The sequence below is a fragment of the Nomascus leucogenys genome, chromosome 19 (assembly GCF_006542625.1).
Source record: "Nomascus leucogenys isolate Asia chromosome 19, Asia_NLE_v1, whole genome shotgun sequence".
In the NCBI taxonomy this organism is placed as follows: Eukaryota; Metazoa; Chordata; class Mammalia; order Primates; family Hylobatidae; genus Nomascus; species Nomascus leucogenys.
The window spans coordinates 51,826,286-51,836,801 of NC_044399.1; the positions used below are offsets into that span (position 1 = coordinate 51,826,286).

The following is a 10,516-nucleotide window of genomic DNA, read 5'->3' on the forward strand; positions in this document are numbered from 1 at the left end:
CTCGGTAAGTAGATGCACTGTTTTTGTTACTACCATTATTATCTTCCTCTCTACCTAATTAAAACCTAATCATGCTCTTTATTATTGTCTGTCAAATACTGAGATATTTTATCTTAAAGATTTTTTTTTTTTTTTAGACGGAGTTTCGCTCTTGTTGCACAGGCTGGAGTGCAATGGCGCGATCTTGGCTCACCGCAACCTCCGCCTCCGGGTTCAAGAGATTCTCCCGCCTCAGTCTCCCGAGTAGCTGGGATAACAGGCATGCTCCACCAAGCCCGGCTAATTTTGTATTTTGAGTAGAGATGGGGTTTCTCCCTGTTGGTGATCCTATACTTTTTAGAACCTGGCAGGCATTCAATAAGTATCTCTAAAATTGAACTCTAAGTTCCCTTTGTGTTCTAAAATCTAGTGAGTCCCTGAATGATATTGGGATAGTGACTTATGACCTATATTCTGAAAGCAATCTGAGACACCAGAGGTGTTCAAGTAATCACCAGAGGTACCTCACTGAATTGTGTCAAGCATTTGTTTATTGACAGTGGGGTGGATATTGTTTACTGGTATTCACAGGTTAGATTGTGCCTCATTGTAAAGCCCAAAAGGAAGTCAGCAGCTTCAGTCCATCAGGATAGCTGTCCTCTGGGAATATAAAGATGTAACAAGTATAAATACCACTAGAAGAGATCTCAACCTAGCATTAAGGTAACAAATCTCTAGTTATTATAAAAATTGGCATGGCATAGCTGATGAATTTGAAACAGTTATTCTTTAAGCCAGATTTGAAAGTAAAACCAGATACCATCAAATATTTTTTTTTCCTTTAAGGTTTTTTAAGCTACTGTGGAGCTATATATTATTCAACAGTCCTTCAAGGGGCTTTCTGTCTTTGCCAAGTCTGCTTTCCTGTAGATTTGATGTTTACTGAAAAATCAGCCTGCCTTTATGTCCCTTTGAGCATGCTTTCTGTTTGTTCAGGATGTTTTTCCTCTAAAGCTGATAAATAAAAATTTCATCTGCCCTAGGACTTACACTTTCCTTAGAGATTAATTTCAGAGCTTTATTTTGTTTTGACCCCTGAATAATCCTTAATTCCAATTATCTTCCACATAATGTTTCAAGGAAAGGGTCTGAACCGCTATCTTCCAATAAAATTTCAGACCTAGAGTGATTTTGAAAATTTCATTTTCCCCATACTTGTCCAATTTTTATATTAAATTATATTCTGTATTCTTAATTTTCTTTTTTTTAAATTTTATTTTATTAAGTTTCAGGATACATGTGCAGGACATGCAGGTTTGTTACACAGGTAAATGTGTACATGGTGGTTTGATACACCTATCAACCCATCACCTAGGTATTAAGCCCCACATGCATTAGCTGTTTATCCTGATGCTCTCACTCCCTCAGCCCTTCCCACCCCTGATAGGCCCCAGTGTGTATTGTTCCCCTCCTTGTGTCCATGTGTTTTCATTGTTCAGCTCTCACTAGATTTTCTTCTAGGGTTTTTATAATTTTAGGTTTCATATTTAAGCCTTAATCCATCTTGAGTTAATTTTTATATAAGGTATAAGGAAAGGGTCTAGATTCAATTTTCTGCATATGACTAGCCAAGTTTTCCTAGCACCATTTATTAAACAGGGAATCCTTTCCCCATTGCTTGTTTTTGTCTTGTTGGTCAAAGATCAGATGGTTGCAGACGTGCAGTCATATTTCTGAGATCTTTATTCTCTTCCATTTGTCTGTGTGTGTGTTTTTGTACCAGTACCATGTTTTGGTTACCGTAGCCTTTTAGTATAGTTTGAAGTCAGATAGCATGACGCTTCCAGGTTTGTTCTTTTTCCTTAGGATTGTTTTAGCTATACAGGCTCTTTTTTGGTTCCATATAAATTTAAAATTTTTTTCTCTAATTCTCTGAAGAATGTCAATTGTAGTTTAGCGGGAATAACATTGAATCTATAAATTGCTTTGGGCAGTATGACCATTTTCACCATATTCATTCTTTCTATCCATGAGCATGGAATGTTTTTCCATTTGTTTATGTTCTCTCTTATTTCCTTGAGCAGGGGTCTGTAGTTATCTTTGAAGAGGTCCTTCACTTCCCTTGTTAGCTGTATTTCTAGGTATTTTATTGTCTATGTAGCAATTGTGAATTGGAGTTTATTCATGATTTGGCTCTCTGCTTGTCTATTGTTGGTGTTATAGGAATGCTTGTGTGTTTTTTTTTTGCATATTGATTTTGAATCCTCAGACTTGCAGTCACTTATCAGCTTAAGAAGCTTTTGGGCTGAGATGATGGAGTTTTCTAGATATAGGATTATGTCATCTGCAAACAGAGATAGGTTGACTTCCTCTCTTCTTATTTGAATACTCTTTATTTCTTTCTCTTGCCTGACTGCCCTGGCCAGAACTTCCAATACTATGTTGAGTAGGAGTGGTGAGAGAGGACATCCTTGTCTTGTGCTAGGTTTCAAGGGAAATGCTTCCAGTTTTTGCCCATTCGGTATGATACTGGCTATGGGTTTATCATAAATGGCTTTTATTATTTTGAGGTATGTTCCATCAATACCCAGTTTATTGAGAGTTTTTAACATGAAGGGATGTTGAATTTTATCAAAGGCCTTTTCTGTGTCTATTAGGATAATCATGTGTTTTTTGTTTTTAGTTCTGTTTATCTGATAAATTGCATTTATTGATTTGCATACGTCGAACCAGCCTTTCATCCCAGGGATGAAGCCTACTTGATCATGGTGGATGAGCTTTTTGATGTATTTTATTGTGGACCTCTGGTAGAATTCAGCTGTAAATCCATCTGGTCCTGAGCTTTTTTTTGGTTAGTAGGCTATTAAGGCCTCAATTTCTTATCACAAATGAGTGAATTTGATCCTGTCATCATGATGCTAGCTGGTTATTCAGAGCCAATAGGAGCAACCATGGCTCAGGTTAACACAGTGTCAAGAGGTTCCTGAGAAAGTGCACACATGGCAGTCACAGTATAGTTTGGTTTCATATATTTTAGGAAGGCAAGAGTTACAGGTAAAGACACTGGTTTGGCCCCAAAAGTTGGGGTATCTTGAAAGGGGAGAAAGACCGAGAAAGAAAAAAATTTAGTTTAAATAACCACTTATTCACACTCTTGTTGAAAGATAAATTATTCTGAAATTTTCTCTTAATTGCACTCATTTGTAAACATATTTTGGCATATTAAACTAGCAAATTCTTAAACATGTTTATTTACTAAATTGAATAGCAACAATTTTTCCCCTTTAAAAACAAATACTATTTTGTTATATGAGTTATTTTTTCTCATGCTCTTGGCTCCAGGTTTTTTGAGTTTCTTAAATTTTGAAACACTATGTTGTTTCAAATCTCTGTTTTATTTCTTCCTGAAACACATGCCTACATTCTTCAATAAGCTCAGTCACATTGATCATTGAGCTCTCTAACATTATTTACACTAGGAAGTCCTCAAGCTAGCTGTTTGGACTGGTTAGCTCCCACATTATATGTAACTATCTTCATTGTTGCAATTATTTCAAAGTTTTGTTTTCCCACCAAACTGAAAGCCTCATAAGGCGCAGGATCAAGACATTTTTGTGATTGTTGTTGTTGTCTTTTATTCAAAACTGTCTTTCTTTTTTTGATTGTATGATTAGGATCATTTTATGCTTTGACTTCCATTGGTTGGCCTCTATTGTTGATTAACAATCAACAATTAGCTAAGAATTTAAATAATAGATACCCCAAATTCTTGCTTCACCATGCTTGTACTGAATCTGGAAAGCAGACAACAAGTCATTGGTATTTTTTTTTCTGTGTTGCAATTTTTTCCTCTTTATTTTGTCCTGTTTCTTTTCTATGACCTTTGTCAATTTTGAAAGAACACTTACTGCTTCTCAAAGAAAACAGGAAGTGTAGGAAGTCAACCTAGTGAGGGGAACATGGCCAACCATAGAGTTGTAAGAAAATTTCAACACTTAATATTTATTGGACATTGAGCAAGTTTCTTACCTTTCAAAACTTCTAGAATATTAAATGGGAAGGTTAATCTCTGTTTTATAAGAGAAGTAGAAATAACACACTCAACAATCGGTTTTAGAAATCAGAAGGAAAGACAGGAAAGAAATATCCATTATCAAATGGAGTGTAAATTTTCAAAATAATTATTCATCCATTAATAATTGGTTATTTGTACTGTTAGACTTATTTTTTTCATAGCAAACTAAAATACTGCATTTGAAATTGTGAAATTGAAAAGGAGAAAAGACATTTGTTAATGTTCAAGAAATAAATTTACCACGTAGTTTTTTATTTCTTTATTCTTTGCCTTGAAAGATAAGTCCATCTGTTAAAGAGAAAGATTACTTTCTTTTATAATTTTTAACTTATAAAAATCCCTAGCGATAACACTTTACTTATTTCACCTTTACCTTGTTATTTCCAGCTGACCTCTTTTGAGCTATTTGTTTTTGTGCATAATGTATATCCTGAAACTTGACTTTAATCATGGGTATTTAACCTTCATGATCTCTTTTGAAATTTACTCAGAATTTATAACTCTATCAACATTCAACTGGCTATCTGATAACTAGTTAACAATAACAAATCATTTCATTTGGTTACTGCTATATAATAATATTTAGTTAATGCAAATTTAATACATGGTTGTTTTCTTCCATGAAGAAACAATCACTTTTACTTCAGTTCAGCCCAGCAGCTCAAGTATTTATCTTACCTCACTTTACAGTGAATATTTTTCAGAGATAAGAACATAATCTTTCGCTCATTTTTGCTTCTCTTTGGGAAAGACGTTTTATATTTCATTTCTGCATCATATATAAACATATGATTTTAGCAAAACTCTTCATGTCGGAGCTAAATTAAGCTATATTTTTGGTTGTGCTAAATCCTTAGAAACTTTATAATGAGGAAAAGCATTGACTAAGCAAGTCATAGTTACATGTTTACATACATGCACACACATATTTATATGCTAAATGCTATTACCAATGTTCCAGAAAGTTTTTCAGTGTTCCCTGAAAATCATTTGAGTTGATCAAAAGTGTAAGCAGGCCTTTCAAAGAAAGCCAAAAAGCAACTCTTTTCATGATAAGTACTTTTCTCCCTCAATAGTGACAGAGAATTTTCTGTTGGTTGTATAATTAGTGTTGCATCAGAAATAATGCTATATGTGTATAGCTCATATAGATACATTATCTAGGTAGAAAAGTATCTGGTCAGTAGCCCTAATCTCAACATTGTGACACTCATTTAGCAATTTCATTTATTCAGAGTTTCATCTATTACTTAGTAATAGATAAAAAAAAGGACAATCATCAGCTGATCAACAATGGCTAATGTTTTACAAATGGCACATATAATATTTATTGCTCTTGATTATAAATAAAATCATGCATTGTACTTAGAAATAGATTTCTCAGAAAAAATAAGTTAACTTTAAGTTTGTGGTTTCTTTAAAAAATTAAAAATAGTATGAAAATAATTTTCATCCTTCTTTTTGCTACTTCAGTCAAATATATGTAGATAAACCATCATACTCCTATTATTTTATTCAAAACAAGAATATTAATTTATTTTATAATTCTCTAAATTCTCGTATCAGGAAAATGCTTGGGTTTTTGACCTTCACTTGTTTTGGTCACCAAATATTATATATAATATATAATTACTATGCGCCACACACTGTGATAAGCACTAAACTTAACATGTATATTTAATTATCAATTTCCTATGGGAAAAAAAAGCAGAGGAAACAACATCACCAACAAAAATATGTGAAATCCTTCAATAAAAACTGGAAAATCCCCAAATTTTAAAAGACCAATTTTGCTTTCTATATTTTGTTTGCTTAAAATGTGGAACCAGCCCAAATGCCCATCGATCAAAATGTGATAAAGAAACTGTGGTATATATATGATGGACTACTACTCGGCAATAAAAAGGAATAAATTAATGGCATTTGCAGCAACCTGAATGGGTTTGGAGACTATTATTCTAAATGAAGTAACTCAGGAATGAAAAAACGAACAACATATGTTCTCATTCAAAAGTGGGAGCTAAACTAGAAGGATGCAGGATGCAAAGGCGTAAATAATAATACAACGGACCTTGGGGACTTGGAGGGGAAAGAATAGAAAGGGGTGAGGAATAAAAGACTACAAATTGGGTTCTGTGTATACTGCTTGGGTGATGGGTGCAGCAAATCACCACTAAAGAACTTACTTATTTAACAAAATACCACCTGTTCCCCCCAAACCTATGGAAATTATAAAAAATGAAAAAATATAAAAAATATAGATTTTGTTTGCTTTCTTATCATTGGCTATTTTCATTGACAAGACTTCATGAGTTCAAGAAAAGAGGCTGTATGATGATGACTATGACTACTGTCATGGTAAATCTAGAATCTCTAAATTTAATACAGAACAGAAAAATAGAATTCCTCTCACTGTTAAAGAGATATTATACAAAATTCTGTAAGGACCTGCATAAGTCAGTAAGCAAATCATCTGTCTACATTGCTATTTTTATTTTACCTACTTATACACACAATAGGATGGATGCTTCTACTTACTGTATAAAGTTGAGGATTATGTGTTTGCAGGAATGAATTAATGCTTATATTTTCTCAGTCCATTTCAAATTAATGTGGTGTGGAATGGTCAGAAGAGATTTCACTCTCTCTCTGATGGTTGTCCTCCTGTTCAATGAGTTCTGTTAAATGATCCCTGTAAGAGACATCCTTCATTCCTGGCTCACAAAAATTGAGTTTTGAGTAGCATTGTTTTTAGTGTACAGAATTCAACAGATGGTACCAAATAGCCAATATTTTAAACAACTTCCTTAGGGTAGATCTCCAGCTGAGCGTCCCTATCACCCTCATTATCATCTACTTGCACTGTGTTCATTCATTTTAAAATTATCGTGTGAGCAGCACTCACGTTTCCCTAGAAGAAGATGTAACTGTGCATATTAGCAAATCTGGAGCTGAAATATGAGTTTAATATTGGCCACTTCTTTTCTTGTGTTGTCTTTAAACAATGCCATTTTAAAAAATGATTGTTTTCCATTTTACGTTCAAAGGGTGGCTACTTACTGTTTTGCAACTCAACTCAGCCAAGAAAAAATTGTAGGTAGCAATTTTTTTAAGCTATCAACTGCATCTTTGACAAGACACCCTCATCTCTGTTGTCAGGTTGAAACATTCTGTTCTTGAACAGAGGAAGAACATTCTTCACACAGTGCTTACGAGTTTCTAAAGTCTTTATTGGTACTCTGCACACCTTCACACCTCCATGAGAAGAAAACAGTAGATTTATACTAGAAACTGTATTGAAAAATGTCTACTTCAAACACACTCAAAGGAGTTTCCGGCTGTTTTATTGCTATGCCAGAATACCTTCATGTAACTGAAATAACTTGGACTAAGCAAGGTAGACACTTTTCTAAATTTGTGGGAGGCTACCTTGAAAAAAATGATGGGAAAATAAATAGGCTATATTCTGATGTTGTTATTCATGTTAGTGTTAGAGCTTTCATGTAGTAAGTTACTGCTAAGTAGGAGTAAATATCCAAGCAGCAATAAAAGATGAGCACCTTCCATATATCTGTAACCAGTAATTCCACACCTGCAATTCAAGTAGAAGGTCAATAGGACCAAATACACAGACATTCACTTTCTATATAAAATGTGTTGAAAAAAATCTAGTGAACATTTTGGGCCATATTAAATAAAATGTTTAAAATAATAGTAACGCTAGAAGTAACTTGAAATAGTAAATGATGATTTGAAAACTTATGGAAGATATTAGTATTTATTAAAATTAATATGAATAATCAAATGTAGTTAAATATACTCAAATGGACCACCCATTTGAAGATACGGGAAGAAGATAGCAATAGCAGACTTTCTTAGGTATGTGCCCATATTTCTTACTAAACTACTTGCTGGTATGAGAAGGAATGCTCTAAAATAAGTACAGATAGTCTTATAAACACACGACCAAACATCATATACACACATCTAGTCTCTAACACATACATAAGGCAGCATTCTTTAAAAAAACTAAATCAAATCTATTTTGTTTGTTTATTACTATAGATCTGGGTCTGCAACAAAAGAGGAGATACAGTGGGAAGGACTTAAGGGGCTGCTGACTACAGACCTCAGTTGTAAAGTTTTGATGATCTGAATCTATTGTGTTTGCTAAATAAAAAGAGAGCTTTATGTTGCAATTTAATACCATTCAAATCATTCTACATTATCTCTGCTTCAAATGTTCTTTTTACTTAAAGAAAATACATGATAAATGTATCTGGCTAGGGATGTCTGCTGAACTCTTTCTATTTTATCTTTTGGAAGAGAGAAAAACGTAACAGGCCAGGCCTGGGTCCAATAGTGAAGAACGAAAAGATTGTTCTCGGTGAGCATCTCCATCTGTTCCTAGATCAAGCTCCTAATCTTTCCCAGGCCTTTTCTCGTGCCAATGTACTGGATCAAGAGACTATTTCAATAACAGGAAGCAGAAATGATTCCAGGAGACACAAAGTAGGGCATATCGGTCATTTAAATATTTAGGAAGTAAAGCTCAAGCAACAGAGAAATTATAAAGTTACCAAAAACCAACTCCAAGTAATAATAATAGCAAACGATTCCATATAGCTTATTACTTGCCAGGCAGTATTCCAACTGCTTTACATATATTAATTCATGTAATACTCAGGACTACCCTGTGATAGCACTGTTATTTTAATCTCCATTGTATAACCGAGAGAAAAAGTAGAGTAGTTAAATAACTAATCCATAGAATGCATGGGAGAATTGAACCCAGGCAGGCTGGACAAGAGCCCTAGTCTTATATTGTGTTTTCTCCACATTTAGAAGCCTGGTCAATATCAATGTAAGCATCACAATGAAGGAAAACATGACCAAATAAATAATTCAACAACAGGGAGGCTGATTTCCTTTTGAGAGGAAAATTTTTTAAAAACCTGAAGAATTGAGAGCATAAATAGAAACCTATGTAATCATATAAGTACAGTGCCTGCCACAAAGTTAACACTATCTGTTGAATCAATAGTGAAAGAAAAAATAATTGTTTAGACAGTATCTTTGAATGCAGTCACAGCTTTCTCTCTCATCTCCAACTATGATACTCTTACCCCATAAGAACCAACTTTACATAGCAAATCTTCAGAGAACTGCACACCTCTATGTCTAGAGACTAGGGTATAGGGGAGCACAGAAACCACTTCCCAGTAGTCCTTTCCACTTATAGCCAATGTGAGAAAACCTTTTAAATGGTCAATTTTCAAGGCATGATACATCTAAGCAGTGGCAGCCAGCCTGCAGATGTAACAAACCGCACAGCTCGTGCTCCTAGAAGGTCATGATAAGTGAACAGAATGTAGAGGAGGAGTCAGCCCATAAAAGGGAAGAGTTTCATTATTGGAAAATTGAAACTTAAGTGGGGGAAGGGGATGGGGTATAACCTTATAAGGGGGATAATTAAACTTAGGTGACCTCTGGGAAGATTGTAACCCCATAGTATTTGACCAATGAGGAAGTGGGGGAGGGACTTGCATGCTAGGAGGTAAATTACCTGCTGTGATTGCCCCAGGTGTGCCTGCCTACCAGACACCCGATCTTGCAGGACCACTATTAAGTCTCACTTTTGCTGTTCTTGGTGCCTCTAAGTCCATTCTTTGGGTTTGGATGGATGAGCCTGTTTCTCACATCCATTAATATTCCTACTATATATAGCAGAACCTGCAATCTATAGATATTTTCCTGGGATCTCTAGATGTCCAGTACTTTCCTGTTATATTTGCTTTTCAAAACCATTCAACCAAGTGTCTACCACACCACTACCATTCCCCACTCTGGTGATGACAACAGAGTTTTGAATAAAACAGATAGAATTCTACCCTTGCACCTTTTCTTCTATTGGGGAGATACAGACGATTAAAGGAGGAGGGAAGGAAGGAAGGAAGGAAGGAAGGAAGGAAGGAAGGAAGGGAGGGAGGGAGGGAGGGAGGGAGGGAGGGAGGGAAAAGGAGTGGGGAGGGGAGGGGAGGGGAGAAAGAGATTAAACTTTTGATGCTGGCAAGGTACAATGAATGAGATATTTCAGTTGATAGCAGCATAAAGTGTTGGGAGACTGCTTTAGGCAGGCTAAAGACCTTCCCAAAGGGGTAATATTGAACTTCAGTCCTGATTTCCAGAGATACCCATCTCATGATATTCAGGAAGAGACTTTCAACAAGAAGTAGCACTTGCAAAGGCCTTTTATATTGAGTAATGTGTTTAGATTGTCTAGCATATTTAGAAGACTTGCACTGATGGGGAATTTCTGACTACTAAGTCCAGTCTTCTTAAGAAGTAATCTAGAAAACTGGCGTTCACAGCCTCCTCTACATCTAGATACAAGCAGGTGGCCAAGGCTTCACCAACCCCAGGCAAACGCACTTGAAACTTTGGCTCAGAAGTGCTCACAAT

General features: G+C 35.2%; 1 long non-coding RNA gene across 1 annotated transcript; it reads left to right on the top strand.

Annotated features, from left to right (window-relative positions):
- Nucleotides 1-7,246: 7,246 nt before the first annotated feature.
- LOC105738621 lies at nt 7,247-9,138 on the top strand. Its single transcript, XR_001114456.1, has 3 exons — nt 7,247-7,451; nt 8,381-8,441; nt 8,900-9,138. It is a non-coding gene; the product is annotated as an uncharacterized LOC105738621 (long non-coding RNA).
- Nucleotides 9,139-10,516: the final 1,378 nt, after the last annotated feature.